Genomic DNA, 17,713 nt, shown 5'->3' with positions numbered 1-17,713 from the left:
ATCAGGACAGCTATTCTGAGGTTTGCTGTTGATATGGTGGACAGAAAAAATATAGAGCACTCTACTGAGAGGAAAATGTCTGTGTTGTATCCACACATTTCAAGGAATTTTTTAAATTTTTTAAACTTAAACTGACTGTGGCATCATGTTGCCTTCATCTGCTCCAAAAAGTGGCACTAGGAAATATTTCTGTACACCAGCAGTTGAATAGTTCCATCTTGCCACTGTATATATACTACTTTGTCAACCAACTTCTTAAGTGTTTTAACTGTCAAAGGCTTGTTAAAGTTTCCTTGTGTGCAGCTATCCACAGCTTAGATGTCACATATTATACCATGGAGGATCATTTTGATAGATGGAGTAGAATTATTACTTATTTTTCACAGTTACAGTGTTCTGGCTTTGTAGGTCAGAACAGGACAGCCTCTGCCATACAACAAATCATCATTAGGGTCCGTAACATCAAGTGCTGTCGTGGGCATCAGTAAAATGTGCTGCAGAGCGATGAGGCGGATGGTTATTTTAGTGAGGCGAAGTCCAGATGAGTGTGTGGAGCCTGAATCAGGGCCAGGGCCTATCAGCTAAAAGAACGTAGGTGGGGCCATTTAGTAATGGCCTGAATTAACAAGTGCCAAAATCTCTCATAATTCCATTATGGTACTTCATTACGTACATGCTGCAGTACCATTTTAATCCACCCACACTGTGAACAGTGGCCTTTTGTATCTCAGCTGTCTCCAGAGTTCAGGTTTGAAGTTAAATGCTGCACATAACTGTTCAGATATGCAAAACTGTAAAAATAAACACGCTGTTATACATACATATACAGAAAAGAAACTCATGTCTTTGATTGGAATCAAATAGGGAAACTCGAAACAGATTTTATACGATGTTCACATCAGCCTGATTAACCAACAAGATATTCAAAGTGTGCCTTAATGCTGTACACACAGTCACTGAGCTGACATGAAATGAAATGAAAAATGAGGCGCTGTCATAAATTCACTGCTCCCAGTGACTAATCGCCTCGTCTGCCTCTCAGCTAACCCCACAGGCATGATGGGAGAGGGCATTAATCTGCTGAGGCCTAGCTGGGGAATTTGCTCCCTCATCTTCCATGAATGCAGTTTGTGCCTTTAATCAGTTTAAAAACAGCAACTACTTTAACGAGCTGCTATTATTAAATGATATTAAAAGACAAGTCACTTAGAGGGAAAACAGTCAGGATGCATCCTGGAGAGTCGGTCTGTTTTAGAAGAACTCCCGTGGACTTAGTGCCACAGAAATTTGATAATGTTTTGAAAGGGATGAGCTTCTTCTGAGGGAACGCTTGATAAAGCGGGAACATTCAGGACAACTGTGAAGCACTGAACAGAAAATTGTTGCCTTTTCTAAGCAGACGTGCCAGCTTTCTGAACCTCACAGTCTGTAGCTCTGAACATTTCCGAGATAGTATTATGAAATATTTTATGGCTGCCATCTCACTGAACCAGTCAAATGACAATTAATCTGTTTATTGTATTGCTGTGACTTGTTTCAGCAGCGAGGAAATGCTGCAGAGCAGAGGCTTAGGGGTCCAGGCAAAGACAGACAACGTTTCTATTTTCATCTTTTAATAAGATTTATGGGTTTTCTCCTCAGACACTGTAAAACGTTATTTTTCTGAGCGGAAACATTTTGAAATGGCTTGGCACTGTCCATGTAAATATGCCAGACACACTCCTCGTTTCTGGTGAGTGACATTGGGATTTCTTGCTTGTGATCCCAACTGCACTCTGTTTTGTATGGTGTGGATTCAAATTTGAATTTGCTGGAATTTTACTACAACCTTAGCCTTTGACCTTGGTCTACCAAAAACTAATCAGTTCATCACTGAGTCCAATTGGACATGTGTACCAAATGTGAACAAATTCCTTTGACTTCCTTTTACTTGACACTAATATGGAAAAGCCTTAAAACCAAACCGTGACACCTAATATCAGCCTGAGTCTGGTGGCTGATATTCAATACAGTTTCACCCAAATTGATGATTTTATATGATGAATGTGTAGTTTTACTATCTGATATCCCACTGGTGGCAGTTTCAACAATGTGTGATCAAATGATCTGCCTCGGAGGGTTAATGCAAAGCCAAAATTCACATACATAATAAAATCAATGATGACTGATTTTGTTTTTTAGCTGCTTCATTTCCAGTGTCCTTGTATTGAGCATGCAGTCTCACTGTCACGGTGTTCCAACACCTAACACCTGCTTTTCTTCTTATGACATGTCAAAATGACTCCTGTGGAAAAGGCATATTTACAGCAGCTAGAACAGGAGGTTTCTGTCACCATACAAAGTCGGAAACGTACTGTATTCAGAGCTATGGTGTTCGTAAGACATTTAACAGATTTGTAGTATTGATAAACGTAAAATCCTTAGTCACTGAATAGCCATCAGCAAAAAATAAAGCTGCATATCAGTTTATGATGCCTATGCACCGACAGATGAAATCAGCTTTGTTTTAGCTTTTGGAGGCGTTTGGAGACCACTTCCAAATACTCTGGAGTGGCATAGCCCCTGTAGCGATTACACACTTGGTGAACTGGATAATATTTGTCCACGAGACACAAGCTGCGAGGCAGACACCAGTGTGGCTGCATGAGTCACGTCACTGGGAAGTTACCATCTCTGACTTTTAATGGCATCAGTGTGATCCAAAGGTGCTGAGGTGGCAGCACAATTAATAAACCTGCGCTAAAGCAGCTCTGTGGTATTGATGCTGATAAGCGATGTTTGATTTGTTCCGAGCTACACGGCGCACTGTTGCTGTTGCTCTGCTTTAATTTGTCTGGCTGGGGTCTTGGAGTCAGCGTTCCCTCTGGTGTTTAATTAGGTGTATTTATTTCTGCTGTGGAATAGAGCGGGTAGCATAGACTGTTGTCAGTGAAATAGTTTGTCGTGCATTAATGCTCCAGACTAATTCTCATTCCACCCAAAACCTGATGCTTGATTCACCTCACTGATCTCCAGGGGTCCAGAGCTCGTGACAGAACGACTCTGGACACTACTGATGGTTGCAGTACGTGTCATGAGACATAGCATGTTGTGTATATATTGCCATGTTTCTCCATAAACTGTCAGGTGATTGGTCATGGCAAGTGGAGATGGCTGTGGTAGAGTGGAGAGTGATTGATGAAAGAATAGGAAAATGGCTGCTGTGTCATCGCATCGGTGTAATGCAGGGGGAGTTCTTGTCATTGGTTATCACGAATAAATCAATAAAGAGTGAATCATTTAACATTTGCACTTCACCATTTAGAACAGCAGTGTTATCTCTGGCTGCTCCACAAACTGCGGTGGCCTTTTATTAAAGTGACAGGCTATTTAACCAGTGGGCAAACCTTGTGGGAAACATTTTTCTGCTGCACGACTTTTCCTACTCAAATCCCAAAGGTTTAAGCTGCTTCAAGTGGTCTGACCCAGTCTGCCTTTTGTCTCCAGCTTAATGACTAAGCACTGTATAGCCTCATGACAGCACAGATCCAACACCGACGCTCTGCATCGAGACGTTGGCTGTTTCCAGGGCTGCTGAAGTTTTCTGCACCTGCATAGAGAGGTGGAGGTGGGGCATGTAGGGCGTCTCGCAGCTGAAAAGAAATCAAATCAATTACATGGGCAGTGAGGCCAGTATAAACACAGTGCAGCTTTGCACATTTTCACTAAAATATGTCCTCATTATGTCAATAACAAAGGTGACAACATGCAGTTTTTAAAGCTGCAGATTAGTAGCATGACTTTTAGGCGATGTTGGTGGCAAATCAATGTGTTTTTCTGGCTTCGTGCTCTGTTCAGTGGTAGAAAATGATCATTCACTCCTGTTCCATCACAATAGAGCAGATACACAGTGCACAGGCTCAGGCACAGGAGACACAGTGCAGTTTAAGGGTTTTATTCACCCAAATATCAGATCTCCATCACATTTGACTAAATTGTGAACCCAATGACGGCGACACCTCTGCCCAGCCTCCGATAAACAGAGCTCAGAAAGTGAGCTAAATCTCCTGACTACTTGGTCCCTCGCGCACAATAGTTAAAAGAGTCAGAGTTGCAACTTGTTGGTTCATAGTTTAATGGTGCCACTGTGATGTACTTAGAGCTACTGTAACATGTTTCTATCTACATATGGAGCTGCTGCCTAAGGCCTCTGTGATCCAGACTCCATCAACAGTCCGCAGTGCAATGATATTTCTTTCTAATGTTTTTTTTTTTTCAGTGCACCATGTTTCAGAAGTGCTGAAACTGCTTTTAATGTGTTTGGAGCATTCGTTTAAGTCGTCGTTGAAATACACATCCAGTTAGACTGGCTCTAATGAAAACTGTATGAAAACAGGAATCCATTACCACAGGGTTCATTTGTCATTTCTGGCGGGGCTAGGTTTGTACTGAGGATGCAGTTTTTCTGCCCCTCCTGAGGAACCTGTCACGAGGACTATACTATTGTGTGAAAAGGTTTGACCTCTACAGGAGGGACAGTCAATACTCTGACCAAGGATCACACCTCCCCAGTCAGCCGTCTCACACATCCCTACAGGGATTAGCTGATATATCACAGAAAAAAAGAGAGAGAATTGGAAAATCTGTCTAATCATGAGGGAAGCAGACACCTTCCACAGAATGATATTGATGCTTTTGGAATTGATGTCTGTGTTGGCAGAGAAGCTAATAAATTGCTTTGATCTGGTCAGAGAAATGAAATGCCAGGGAGAATAGGGGGAATCCATGCTGCTGATGAAATAATTTGGTAAATTGAGGGAATATAAAAATGAAACAATTATAGATTGGAAATACAGGCAATAAAAAAAAAAGATGGATGGATATTGGAGTTGATAGATGAGCAGAAAAACAGGCTCTTTGCAACCCAGAGAGAGCAAATAACACCAATCTCAGGTTCATCTGGATCTGGGTTGTTGGATTGGTCTGTTTTAATGCGAGTAGTGGAACTGAGATTTAGACTGCCATGTTTTTTTTTTTGTTTTTTTTTCCAACTCTCCCTCCTTTCCAGCGAGAGGGGCCATGAGGGAACCACTGCTGCAATGCAGCAAAACAAATCGCGAGAATCTGTTAAGTGTTTGTGATTGCGAGACATAGTCTGTCCCTTGCTTCTCTTTCTGACTTTCTCCCTCTCTTGCTGTCTGTCGGTGGTCAGACATTAGAATAAATGAACACAGATACAAGATCCACTTATTGTAATCAAGTATCTTCCTGTTGTCTTTTAGAAAAACATGCAGTTACTCTAACATAGGAGCACATTCTAAATGTTACTATTGACACTACTGACATATAGACTGTTGCACTGATTTAAAGTACAGCCTGATGCTTTGTTCCCTTCCCTTTGTGTGTGACAAAGCCCCCTTACATCCTGCACATCTGTCAACCACACCATTCATTTTCAGAGATGCTGTATGGTCACACTCCTCCACAGCAACGCATGCAAATAATCTAAATGTATAAAAAACTCAGTGTACAATGTTCATGCACAAGAAGCTCAGGAATACTTGTATTAGCAACTGTACGAATGCATTCCTAATTTCAACTCTATATTGATTGATTGGTATTTTCCAAACTCTGGAAACATGATTCCAATGCTGATGTTCCATAATCTAGGAGATTCAAGAACCTAGCTACTGGTCCTGATCCCTGATGGTAGGGTCAATACCTGTCTAGGCCTGAAACATGATCAAACTATTAGTTCAACACATGCTAGGAAGTTAAGCTTTCTTAACAAACGTTGTTTCGTTGTTGTTCTACACACACACCCTTATTTACAAGTCTTACCAACAAAAGTGTTGATATGAGATGACGGAGGGCTTATGTGTTTTCATTTTTGTTTTATGGTCTGTTTTTCAAACCCTGTTGTTTCTGGCTCTTTTCTTCATCGCCACCTGCAGAGTTCTTTCATCTCTTAAACATCAGCGTCAATTTTTCGCCAACATAAATCACAGCTACCGACCTGTCCGACACCTCAAAGTGCATTATGGAATGGAAAATCGCATCGGCACGTTTTTAACAGTGCTAAAGTGAGTTTCTGCCAACACAGGATTCTAGTTCATGCATATGAGCATACTGGTGAATTTCGCCACTTTGTAACCCTTTCCAGCTTTATGTAGATCAACAATTCTTGACCCTAGATCCTTTGAAAGGTTTTTATAGTTGTTCTCAATAAAGACATCAGAATTATTTTGTTATTACTTTAGGCACATTGTGCTTGTTTGATTTAGATTAAGATCAGATCAGAGTTTAATACAAATTAATGCAGAAAACCATGAAAACTCCATGAAAACATACTTTTTCTTGCCACTGTAGGTTACAGCAGTGTGAATATAAATGCAAGCTATGACTAAGCGTTATCTCACTGTCAGCTTACAGTAAACAACAGGTCTCAAAGAGCTGTTGTTCTGATTATTTGGCAGCTTAATTCGGACTCTGAAAGTGGGTGAGAGGTCAGGGATGACAAAGATGAGCAACTGAGGGAAGCCACAGGGAGCCCACTAGAAGAGTATTTATGTCAAACTGTAAAAATGGGAATTAATTTATGCTCTGCAGTTCGACATGGGACTCATTGCCATGGTAACAGGCCATGTGCCACACCACCTCCCACCACCACGTCCTCCCTCACGTCTTTCCTCCTCCCTTTCGCCTCCCGTAGCCATCACTCGTCTAGGGGAGGTGACGCTGGTCTCACTGCTGCTGTTTGAAAATTAGCCCCATTGGTTCAATATTCACAAGGTGACAGACCTGCTCAACCCTCCCACCACCCACCACCACATCCAGGGGACACGTTACACCCTCTAATTAAGAGTCCCCTCATCTCTCTATTTGCCTCGCCCACTATCCAATTCTCACATTGTTATCTATACACGGTATCTCTCTGTTTCTCACCAACAAAAACAAACTACGTGTCGACACATTGGAAGAAAAGTGGGCCAAGATGAACCGCAGCCCAGTGCTGGATGCTTATTTCCCCACTGAGTACTTGAATGATCACAGTGTGATTTGTTGATTATTTAAGCCTATTTGTTTCTGAAGCCGCAAGCAAGGGGAGTGCCTCTAATTCCAACAACAAGGACTGATTTGATAAGTTGTGGTTTATAGAGACCATGCCAGTTAATGTGGGTGCAGACTAATCATGATAATTATTTTCATATTTTCTCCCTGGTGACCAGTGTAAACAAGAGATGAAATCCAACCACCTTGTAATGAACAAACTCTTCGCAGAGTTTCACATGAACCGAGTTGCAGTCCAGAACCAGAAGCCATTCCTTTGAAGGCACTGACCCTGTGATCTGCTCCCTGTGGCTACAATAATCAGGCTAATTCCTTTCCTTGTGGTAATGTGTCACCCAGACAGAAAAGGACAGTGGAATACACATGTTGCGACATTAAACCCAATATAGGCACTTCCAAAAAAGAACTGATGTAGCAGCGAAGATTGGTTCCAATTTCATGTCCGAATGCTCTGCACTGAGCTTCAGCCTGCAACTTGTTAGCTTAGTGGAAAGACTGGAAGCCTTTGATTTGTTGAACAATAATGAAGAGGAAAAATAACTATGGTGCAACTAATTTCTATACAGCTAAACTGCAATAACACATACGTTTTTGGGGCAAATTCAATTGCAGCCAGATTACAGTTTCTCTAAACATAGAATATTGAACCTAAATGGTAAATCACTAATACATTGAAACAGGACATTTTATTAAAATTTTGGTATTTGGGTATGGCTGGGGACACTCTCTCTGTTTTCACATGACTAAAATTCCAAAAAACAAAATGTAACATCGGATTAAAATCAGCCAAAATACTGTCTAATGAAGTGAAGCTGTTTGCTGTCAACTTTACTGACTTGCTGTAGAGACTGTATCAGAACTTAAAAATAGAGCAGTGATTCTTAACCCTTGACTTATTGCAGCTTCAAAAGCCGGAAATAAAACTATTTCAGTAGTTTAATATTACTGCCAAAAATAAAATAAAGATCAAATAAAAAAACTAGCTTGCTGAAATACGGCTGATGAGATTGCCCTTCTGCTTCACCTGAATCTCTCAGCAGCTGCGGTTGACTCACGATATTCAACGGCTGAAAGAAAACACCCTTGCAACAAATACACACAGAGTGAGCAGCCATAAATTCAGCCACAAGCAAGTCCGATTGATTCCAGATTGCATTTAACAAAGGATCCTTTCAAGCCGATCGACAAATTGACTTGACCGTCTTGGTGCATGCGCACCCACGGCTGGGAAACTCCAGGAAAAAAGGTGCAGTGGTGTTGATCTCACTGATCTATACTCAGTGAAAGTCACACTAGATCAAAGCATCAGATCAATGCCCAAAACCTAAGTTGTGGCACTTTCTTTTACACCTATCATCACAGGTTTCTTGATCTGAGATGTATTCTACTTCAAGCTCCTTTCCAAATGGGATATAGTGGCATTTAGCCACTATGTCGTTCTGTATAACAAAACAAGTCTGGGATGTGGCGCCGTTGTCTAGCCTTCCTGTTTGTCCTTTAACAAGTGCTCTGAGGGAAAGAGAAGGACGCAGTGACAGTCTGAGGAGGGGATGCCTGAGTCGAAGTGAACAGTGTTTGTACATAGTCAGTGGTGGCATGAATACAGGCAGCTAAGGGTGCGCATCAAGCCTGCTCCAAGACACAATGAAACTTTAATGAAGTTATGCTGCTGCCACACGGTAGTTCACAGTCTTTAGGGCCTCGGGGACAGAGAGCATGTCCGGAAGTGCATATTTCCACTGTAGCTCCAGTAATGCAGAGCAGCTGCAAAAAAATGTGCCCTGGTCAGAGTTCAGACATCCCGTGTAGTTCACGTTCAGTCCCAGGGTTTGTTTCCAGTTGGGGCCAAAGATAAGGAGAGTGTCATGTCAGATTTGTCCCCGTGCTGATGTAAGTGATGAACTTGTCATTTGCCAGGTAAATAATTTAGTGAAGGAGAAAGTGCAGTGCTCAACTGTCTTCTGCAGCTTCGAGCATAGTTCTACTTTCAACAATCAGATGTCTACACGCAGCACGAACTCTGAACTCATAAGCTCTGTACTATATCCACTGTAGACACATACATTACACAGCTATTAGTGCTCTGCTGACATGCTGCTCACGCTACGAGTACAATGTATGGACAGAGAGCAAATGAAAGGAGGTGAAGTGTCATCTAAGTTTTGGGAAACTGTCCTCATGGGAAAAAACAACATAGCAGTTGTCATTAGATCATCTGAAGCAATGTGACGTGATTCCTACATGAGAAAATACCCAGATTTGTTTGGTTCTTACAGTATAAAACCCCTGAGCAAAGAGCCACAGAAACACATGGACAGCAGCTTTCCAGTTTTGGCTGCCTGTGACATTCACTGGTTAAAATGACATCATCAAGAGCATTAAGATTAGATTTGGTGCAAACTAAGCTACTTCCACAAGAGCTAATGAAAAGTGGTTGCTCATCTTCTCAAGAAGAACAATCCAGCTGATCACCTCAGGAATTTACAGTCTCCCAGTTGACCTCTTTTCATCTCATATCAGCAATTTAAGCTTATCAACTCATCAGAACGATGGGGCCGCAGTGGGTAGAGTGGTGACGCAGCGATTCATGACCTGCCTCCTCCAGCCCACGTGTCAAAGTATCCCTGGAAGATTTCTAAAAGACCCCAGCTTCTGAGGATGCACAAGCCAGAGCACTCTGGGACTCTTAATTTGAAAATGTAATAACAAGTCTGTTGAAATTACACAGTTTGCCATTTTGAAATGTTGGGATTGCATAACGAATGCTAAGTACTGAACAGATGGATAAACTATTTGTCAAGAAATAATTCCACTTCTAAACTCCGCAAACTGCCACTTTTACATTTCTGTTTGTGTACAGATTAAAAAACACAATATGCTTGAGAGTAGGACACAGCCAGGCTAGTTGTTTCTAGTTCCTAGACAGTCTTTAAACTAAGCTGCGCTAATGGCTCCCTGGCCCCATCGTTGTAGTCAATGCACAGACACGGGAGGTCTATTGATTATCTTTTATAATGTTCAGATGAGGTTCTTTTTAATATGCTGTATGCATCTTGTAATGAAAACAGTTTTATCATCAACTTAGGTAAAACTGTGGTTGTCAGAAATATACATATATATTTATATATATATATTATTTTTTCTTTGTTCAAACAGTACAAACAGTCCAAGGTTGAGAAAATAACAGGCCCATTTGCAGCAGCGTCGCTGGATTGGACACGTTTTTATACATTTTGTTAGTGTCTAATTAAAGTGTAATGGCCCCGAGACAGAGCCAAGATCGTTAAATCATACCTGAAAACACAACAGCATTTTAAAAAGGCGGTAGAGCTGTTGCCATGGATCCCACACCCCATCTGGAAAAAAGCAGCCATTCATCTCGGACGACTGACAGTTAATTTATTCCTGCAGCTGTTAGGAAAGCACAGTAGAGGCACAAACAATTTAGATTTGTGCTGTGGCTGTATTTGCGATCTGTGTGGGCTTTTGTAGTTAAAGGTGGTTATCTTTGCTCTTTGAGGCAGTATACACTAAGTAGACTAGTGAAGACTGATGGGGGCTAATTAGACTGAAGTCAAGGATTGGACTCGATGTCACAATGTTGAGAGTAGACGCTCCAACCCAGAGAGGTACAAAATGTTTGTTAAAGCCGGGATTTTTAAAGATAGAAATAATCTGAAATCAAATATAGATGATAGCACAAGCAAGAAAAGTCCATGCAGACTCTGCTCAGACGTCTCTGCAGCCCAAAAAAGTGTTTTATATGTGCAATTAGCAAATGTTCATTGCATAGATGGTGGACATAGCGAGCATTTTGTTTGCTAACCATCAGATTATTATTATTTGATCGTGCTGTGTTGCCTGTTACTGTGTTTTTCACTTATAATACCTGATGGTTAAGTAGTGTATGCTGTATTTAAAACATCCTTTTGCAGCATCATTTATGGCTGTTGATGACACAGCGGACAGGGCTTTGCACCAGAGAAGTGGCATTTCCATCTTTCACACACCTGCCCGTCTGCATCGGCGTGGTATTTTGATGACTCACTGTGAACTGAACAACACCTAAGTGGGAGGAGAGAGAGGCAGGGATCTGGCCTGTGTAAATAAATGATACTTCGTATCTCCGGGTGTAATATTTGCTCTTTCTGAAGTATTGATTTCTCAGAGCTCTCAAGAGGAAAAAGTAAGCGTGAGACAGCAGAATCAAGTCCACCTCCTGACCTGCAGCTTGTCAGCAGAGCTCCCACCAAGTTTGTATTTTATTGTTTCCAACCACAGCATCCAAACCTAATTACTTTTGATGGTGTGTAAAACGAATTACTGACCTCCCCTCTTCTGGGCCGGGGGAACAATATTCATTTACATAGCGTGATTCAATTGTAATTCACTCAGCAATCATTCTGTTTTCTCCTCACGCCACCACATGGGGGACAGTAACACTCACAATCAATACTGAATTTTACATTTGGACTTTAAATGTCCTCAGGAGGCATGCCGTTTTCAGATGCACTATGGTTTCGGGTTGTCCAGCCATACATCTCATTCCTGAGGGGATTTCTCCCAAATGTCCTTTTGAACACAAAGATGAACTGATTAGATGCCTTGTGGGGATTTGTAGACTTGTAGACCAACTGTCTGATTTTTACCTTCCAGGTGCTTTCACTGAAGTTTGAAATAGTTTGGCCAAACTGTTGTCTTCTTCAATCACTATGGTGATTACAATATTATCATTTTCAAAAGAACTCACAGCCAAGACAAACGCTGAGGCTGTAATAAGCAATTCATGTTGTTCCTTCTGTTTTGGGAACATTTCCATAATTTAATATTGCCATATACGCTTTGCAGTGTTGAGTGCAGCAAACCATATTTGAAGAAAGACAAAGACAAATAAGACGAGTATTTTATCAGCAAATAAGCTCACACACAAACCCACATACACCCATAGACTGTAACGTGCATGTACAGATTTCATTGCAGAGAAACGATGGCTTCTAAGCACACAATGAGTCATCCACTGTTCTCAGTGCTACTGAAGATTTCCGACAGCCAAATAGGCAAACTTCTTCCCGGCCTTCTGTTTTCCTCTCAAAGCGTAAAATCCCTCTGGTCCCTCGTTCACAGCTTTTGGCAGCAGGTGTGTTTGCTCCGGCAGGCTTTTCATCAGATCTTGCAGTGAATCTGTGGGTGCTGTGGGTGGCAGTCTGCTAGCCTGTTAGGCTTTGCATCTTCCTCTGGTTACAGAGCAGAAAATGTGTGTTTATCCGTGTTTTAACCTCCAATTAGAGATCGATGGGAGGAAGTTGACACCGTCTAAAATGTTAAGACTCTTCTTAACTGGACACAAATACGTTTAAGATACAAATGAATGTGTCTTGAATTCAAATATTATCACCATGCAGGTTTATCCTGATTTAGTAGGTAGAGATTTTCACATTAAAAGACTTAATTATCTTGCAGAAGTCACTTCTGATGATATATGTACAGTGAGCAGATGAGTTTCGGAGAATATTGCTCATATAGACAATAAAATATGAGCGCTGATTGCAAACAGTTGTGACGCTGCATTACTCATTTAAATGAAGGCAGGAATATCTCCTGGGACCGCTAAATTAAATGTGTTCTAATAGTAATCAATAGCAAAAAAAAAAAAAAAGAATTTGTGTGAAAAGATCAATTAATCATTCAGGCCCTCCAGCACATCCCCTCATGCCATTTCCATGAATGACTGATGCATGCATAATTCACGACCAACTTAATTAAGAGCAGGCTCATCTGTCGCACTCGTACATTTCCTTGTAGTTTCACACTCACATCCTTTCCTGAAGAGCTTTTAATGATCAGTAATGATGTGGTTGGAAAACACTGGCCCATGACGGTGGATGTCAAACCTGCGCACACTGCATCTGATTCTGCTGACTAAAGCGCGCGTGAGTGTTTGATCTGACGTGAGATCTGCCTCTAAAGGAGTTCAAACAGTATAAGATTCAAAGGTTAATACTGAGATGGTCTTAGCCTTTTTCAGTATGTTTAAATTTATTAGGAAGTGTTTCTCACATAACGCTTTAGTGGAACCATGTTATGTTTACTAGCATTTGGGACTGCAGCTGCCTAATGTTCCCCAAAGTGACTATGATTTAATAAACGGTTCAATTGCACTAATAAGAGCATTTATCATCATATTTATCATCTGTTTATACTGGATAATCATGAAAACTGTTGCGAGTTCTGTTGCATAAGGTGGGACACTGTCTCTTTAATAAGCCTTTTTTTGTGTCTTTCAGCTCATTGTTTCTGTTTTACAGCCTGCTAATTTATGACTCAGTCTCGTGGCTCTCATCAATCTTATTTCCAGCAGCAGTAGGTGGCTGTTTCCATTGAAGTCACTCAAAAAGCTCTCTGCTTTCCCTGCCCCAAACGGCAAACAGGCGCAGTTAGCAACTCGGTGGCGAACACAGTGGAGAATTTATGAGCTAAAGAGACAGTGAAGCCGCAGCTGTAATAGTCTTGAGTTCACTATTTCAGGCTGTTCTCATGTCCTCTTCTCAAGGGGTATTGAACAGGCTTAACATAATACCTTAACATGGATTCAGCAGCCATTTATATTCTGAGCCGCTTCACTGAATATTGCTGCATAAAAATCAGCTGGGGCCTTTTCTTCTTAAGGGAAATCACATTAGAGTCCAATAACAATTCAGTATAAAAAAATAAAAAAAAGGAGTTTCACTTCGTCTCTCCAATAAAAGGGGACATTTTAGAGTCTGTCTCCTGGCAGCAAACACAAACAAGTGGGAAAACACGAATACTCAGCGTGATTAAGTGAACAATAGATGAAAACAATGCGTCTTAATTAAATCACATGTATGGGACTGCTGAAATGAAACATCAAGATGAGGTTTACTAGGATTTCACTGCTAACTGAGTCATCACATGACATCAGTTAAAATATAGGCACCGTGAAACAGCTTCATTGAAACTATAGTGTCAACTTTTGCATGATCAATAACAAGGGATGTATCAGAAGGACTAAAGAAGCGTTGTAGGACCAGTACCCTCAGTGCAGTGAACGGAGAGCTCTTCAGAGCTGCGCAGCGAGGCAGAAGCTGTGGTTTGGATATTTCATGATATGGAATCACATGCACAAACACGCGGTCTCTCTCTCTTCCCTGATAAGGCAGCAAAGCTGTACACTAGGCGCCGGCGTGCTGAACAAGCAGACAAGACTTTGAAGTGAAGAATCTCTGAGGCTACAAATACAGCTGCTCACCGCTCCGCTCCCTGCAGAGTTACTGCAGTTTGAAGGCAGTAGAGAAGCAGAGCTGATGCTCCGCAGTCGGGGGAATAAGAACAAATACTGTGTCCCAGTTTCATACTACAGGTGCATGGGGTACAAACTTATTCTAAGGGGATTTTTAATAGGAAGCGCAATCACAAAAAAACTACCGTGGCTTCATGAAGTGTTCTGAAGCACTTATAAATAATGTGTTCTCTGTTGTTCTCTCTTGCTCCTGGCCCTCGCTGTGAGCTTTCAAAACTAAAAAGTATGGATCTGCCTGTGCGCCTTCTGCTTTTGCTCGTGTACTTCATGTAAATGTGTGATTGGGCTTTTTTACCGCAGTCATTGCTGTGTTGTGTTCAGTGAATATTAATGCTCTCCCAGATCTCGATGTTATGAAAAGTCATTTCCATGCCCTCACTAACATCAGCAGCTGTCTCAGGCACCTCTCTGCCGCTGCCCCTTTACAGCCCAGCCTAGAAGTGAGGGATAATACATAAATCATATTTTATAGAGATCATCTTCTAAGGTGCATTACGTTGTCCACCTTGTCTAAGAAGCAGCACTGAAACTGCAAGACAAATGATGTCTTTTTGTTTTGTTTTGGACAGGGAATAAGCCCCTATAGATTTAAAATGATTTTGATCTTGGTGGAAAATATCACTGACTTTATTTTGTCTTTAAATGTGCCTTGACTAAAAGTCTATTAGGAGGTGCTGCAGGGGAATGCTTTTAGCTTTCAGTAATCTGGAGGAGTACTGTACGTGTAAAAGGAGCAAGTCCACACTTTTGACAACAGCAATGTATCATACTAATGTACAGAGAAAATAGGGCCACATAAGTTACTTCAGTGCTGCTGGGTCTCTTAGCAAATCCTTCAGCTTATCCTGAAACCTCAATGTGTTGATTTCCTTTGTGGTAATACAGGCAAGAAACCCTTTGAAATTTCATCGTTTTCTGCATTAATTTCTCATCAAGTGTGATGTGATCTTTATCTAAGTCAAGCGTATTAATAAATATAATGTGCTTTAAATAAAAACACAAAATAAATTCTGATCTTTTATGTCTTTACAACCTTAAAAACGTCCTACAGGGAAACGTATGTGAACCATTCTGTTGTGTGTTTTGCGTTATTGTACCCAACAAGTTACCCAACTTCAGTTTTAACTGACATACAGACATATTCACATTATCCTGATGAATGTTTTGATACACTTGGGACTTCATCTTCCCCCTCAATCGCTGCAAGCTGGCCAGGCCCTGATGCAGCAAAGCAGGCCCAATTCATGATGTTTCTGTCAGGTTTAAAATAACCACAACACTTTTCATACGCTGAGAGATGAAGACAATAAAGCACAACAAAGACACTCTTTGGCCTTTTTACTTGCAAGGGGAGCCGGCCTGAGATCTTAGCATCATGAATGCTTCACCCAGGAGTTTCCACCTCCGACTCCGTCCGTCTCTTTTTATTAAAGATGAGACACACCCTGAAGTTACAGATGTGGGTGTATCCTATGGTTACATGATGAATATAAGATGATCATATTGCAAGAAAAGAAACTCCATACAAGGATAAAACATTTCTTATAGGCATATAGCAACAAGAACTGTTCAACTCCAAGGCCGCTGACCTTTCCCTGACCTTTCCTAATTCCTGTGTGTGTGCAAAGTGCAGCTTCAGTAGAGTACAACATGCTCTTGTTACTTACAGGATTAAACATCAAACACATGTATCCTTCATAATGACAATAAGTAAAAAACAAGAAATTATCCTTATGAGTGAAGTAACATTGTAATAAGAAAATTATAAATCAGTGAGTAAATCATTTTTACTCTAACAGTTTCCTCCACCATACTTTACAATAGAATGATTAGAATGATGTTTTCATGATGATATGACGTGCCCTTTTTACGCCAGATGTTATGCTATGTGTTCTTTATAAATAGTTCAATATAGTTGAACATTTGCCAATACTGCTGTGCAGTGTCAATGTGCTCTTTGGCAAACTTTAGGTGTGCAGCAATGTTCTTTTTAGTAACTACCAGCTTCCTTTATGGTGTCCTGCCATAGACATCCTGTATGTTCAGTGTTTTATGTACTGTAGACTCATGTACACAGATGTTAGCCCATTCCAGTGGTGTGTTCAAATCTTCGGCTGTCACAGATTGTTTGCCTGTACTTTAACTGTAGACTGGTGAATTTCTGTCTTTGACATCACTTGTAACCCTTACCAACATCCACATAAGCATATTCTGCTTGTGCAGAGCAATGTCAAAGGGTTTGAGTAGTTTTTGTCAGTTAAAGTAGCTCTAGTCTACACGCTCAAAATAATTTTCACCTGACTCCAATTATCTTTTTAGAGGTTATTATTTAAAGGGTTCACATACTTTTTCCACTAGCACTACAGGGTTTTTATAGTTGTTCTCAATAAATACATGAAAGATCAGAATTTGTTGTGTTATTACTTTAGGCACATTATATTTGTTAATAATCTTGACTTCCATAAAGATCAGATCAGATTTTCTGAAAGATTTATGCAGAAAATCATATAATTCCAAAAAGTTGACATACTTTTCTTGCCACTATAGCTGAATCTTAAAGCTTTTATTACCTTTTAGCCCAACCTGATGGAATTCAAAGTATTTTTTTTCTTAGCATGACATCTCATTGTCTGCACTCTGCCTGTGTTCAAAACATTCTCCCTACTTGTAATATAATTCTAGTCTGTGCAGCATAGTGATAGCTGACTGGTCTGACCCGCCTTGATGATGGCAAGAAATGTCCTAATTAATAACATTTGAAAACCAAACCTGTAATTGACCAAAGATTGACAAAGTTTTCCAGCAGCTAAGTTGCAGTTTCTGCCGCCTTTCATTGTATTTAACTCACGTCACGTCACAGTCGGTGTGAGCAGAATAACTACGCTGTGACATCTTTTTCTTCCTCTGTAAAGCGTGAACTATCTTTTCCGACACTGTGGGCCTGTGCAACAATCTCTGTTCACTGGAGCAGCTCATTTCCTTTGGTTTTATTTTGGTCGAACTGGAGAAGCTGCTGGTGGATTGTGGAGGATTATGAAACCTGGTGCTCGGAATAGCAAATGTTTTAATGAACTGATGATACAGCAGGGTGAATCACGATTGTGTAACGTCAATCAAAAACAGAGTATGAACATGGTCATTTATTTTTGATGATATTTAAGGATTGTAGGCCGGATTTTATGATTTAGACTGGAGCAAATCAGAGAGGATTCACAGATAGAGAGTGGAAGATAATGACCAAAACAAATTTTACAACCTAGGTTAAGAGCTTTAACACCTATGATGAATAGTTTATTATTATACTATACTGAATATTGATACCGGATGCTACATCATCATAGCCTG

Source organism: Anabas testudineus, chromosome 24 (assembly GCF_900324465.2).
Source record: "Anabas testudineus chromosome 24, fAnaTes1.2, whole genome shotgun sequence".
In the NCBI taxonomy this organism is placed as follows: Eukaryota; Metazoa; Chordata; class Actinopteri; order Anabantiformes; family Anabantidae; genus Anabas; species Anabas testudineus.
This window is presented reverse-complemented; position numbering follows the sequence as displayed.